Source organism: Kogia breviceps, chromosome 7 (genome assembly GCF_026419965.1).
Source record: "Kogia breviceps isolate mKogBre1 chromosome 7, mKogBre1 haplotype 1, whole genome shotgun sequence".
Lineage (NCBI taxonomy): Eukaryota > Metazoa > Chordata > Mammalia > Artiodactyla > Physeteridae > Kogia > Kogia breviceps.
Window position 1 is genome coordinate 100,683,806 of NC_081316.1, and position 2,465 is coordinate 100,686,270.

The 2,465-nt window shown below is 45.0% G+C and overlaps 1 non-coding gene across 1 annotated transcript; it reads right to left on the bottom strand.

The window, feature by feature from the left end:
* Nucleotides 1-2,185: 2,185 nt before the first annotated feature.
* TRNAW-CCA (transfer RNA tryptophan (anticodon CCA)) lies at nucleotides 2,186-2,258 on the bottom strand. The gene has a single exon. It is a non-coding gene; the product is annotated as a tRNA-Trp (tRNA).
* Between the last annotated feature and the right edge of the window lie 207 nt (nucleotides 2,259-2,465).

The following is a 2,465-nucleotide window of genomic DNA, read 5'->3' on the forward strand; positions in this document are numbered from 1 at the left end:
AACAGTATGGAGGTTCCTTAAAAAACTACAAATAGAACTACCATATGACCCAGCAATCCCACTACTGGGCATATACCCTGAGAAAACCATAATTCAAAAAGAGTCATGTACCAAAATGTTTATTGCAGCTCTATTTACGATAGCCAGGACATGGAAGCAACCTAAGTGTCCATCAACAGATGAATGGATAAGGAAGATGTGGCACATATATACAATGGAATATTACTCAGCCATAAAAAGAAATGAAACTGAGTTATTTGTAATGAGGTGGATAGACCTGGAATCTGTCATACAGAGTGAAGTAAGTCAGAAGGACAAAAACAAATACCGTATGCTAACACATATATATGGAATCTAAAAAAAAAAAAAATGTCATGAAGAGATTAGTGGTAGGAGGGAATAAAACACAGACCTACTAGAGCATGGACTTGAGGATATGGGGAGGGGGAAGGGTAAGCTGTGACGATGTGAGAGAGTGGCAGGGACATATACACACTACCAAATGTAAATTAGATAGCTAGTGGGAAGCTACAGCATAGCACAGGGAGTTCACCTCTGTACTTAGAGACCACCTAGAGGGGTGGGATAGGGATGGTGGGAGGGAGGGTGATGCAAGAGGGAAGAGTTATGGGAACATATGTATATGTATAACTGATTCACTTTGTTGTAAAGGAGAAACTAACCCACTATTGTAAAACAGTTATACTCAAATAAAGATGTTAAAAAAAAAAAAAATAAATAAATAAAGACGTCTGGGCACAGTTTGGTTTCAAAGGGCTTGGATGTTTGTTATTTTTCGAGCTTCGGCTTTAGATCCGTTTGGGTGTCCCCCAGAAGAGAGCCACGCTGATTTGGCATTCAACCATCCTATCTCCCACACCCTCCTCCCCGCTCCCAAGCATCTTGAATCCCTGCTGCACCAGCTGCCAGTTTGTGTGTCTGAGGCGTTGTCATGTTCTTGGGCCCTGGGGCGTATTTTATAAACACACGCTCAGTTTACACTGCCTGGGAACTTAGGGGCTTTCCTCTCTGTGGGAAACAGCTGTGAGGGGCTTGACCAACCTTTGCTTTGTGGAGAGTGAGACATCGCTTCTGATCATGCACGTGGGGCAGGGTGCACTGGCTGGGTTCCTGCTGTTATGCCTGAGGACTCTCCCAGAGACACCGAGATGGGAAGGATGCCATTATGCTCTCCTCCCTCCTCCCAGTTTAACTGCTCATAAGTGACTTTGCATACTACAAACCCCCGTCTCTGTTTACTCCTCATGCTGTCTGCCAGTAGCACCCTCCACCATCTCACTGCTGTGGGCTTCTGAGATCACAGAATCATAGACTCATAAAGCTGGAAGGGACTTCAAGAGGGTCATTCACCCAACACACCAGATGAGCACTTACTATATGCAAAGAACTGTGTCAGATTCCACGGGTAAAGGCAGGTGAACAAGACCAAGTTCCTACCTTCACAGAAGTAACAGACTTCCAGCTCTGCCATCACCTCCAGGAAGCCTTCCAGGACTTCCCGAGGCAGGCTCGAATTGTCTTCCTCTTTGGTCCCCTCTGCTGACCACTAGCACACACCTACCATGCTGCAGTGAAATGAGCTCCATGACTTTCTCCCCCATAGAACGTGAGCTTCCAGTGGGCAGGACCAGCCACGCTGGGTGACAGTGAGATTCTGAAGCTCATATCATAAGGTTTTCATAAAAAGGAAAAAAAAAGTTGAAATGTTTTATTTATTAGCCACCAATAACAGTGGCTATTTGGCCAACCACCAAAACAAGATGAAATTGGTGGCTGCCTGAAGAAGAAAGAACTAGAAAAGCCAGAGGGATACCACCAATCTGGAGAGCCCGTGAAGAAGCTGGTCAAAATGGGGTCATCTAATCTACTGCTCTCTTGGCCCTTCTGTAAATCTTCTCTGCTATGTCTGGAGGAGGTTTCATTTGCTTGCTAGAGCTGCCATAACAAAGTACCACAGACTGGGTGGTTTAAACAACAGAAATTTATTTTCTCATACTTCTGGAGGCTAGAAGTTGAAGATCAAGGTATCAGTAGAGTTATTTTTTTTCTGAGGGCCTCTCTCCTTCGCTTGCATGCCTTCCCTTCTTTGTCTTCACATGGTCTTTTCTCTGATCTCCTCTTCATTTTTTTCCTTTGGCCGTGCCACAAGGCTTGTGGGATCTTATTCCCGGACTGGGGATCGAACCCAGGCCCCCTGCATTGGAAACATGGAGTCCTAACCACTGGACCACCAGGGAATTCCCTCTAATCTCCTCTTCTTATAAGAGCACCAGTCATACAGGATTAGGGGTCACCTATATGACCTGATTTTACCTTAATTACCTTTTATAAAGATTCTCTCTCCAAAGTTATTTTCTGAGGTACTAGGGTTAGGACTTCAACACACGAATTAGGGTGGGAAAGGACCAGATTCAGCCCATGACAGAGGTCAACCTGGTGTTCAC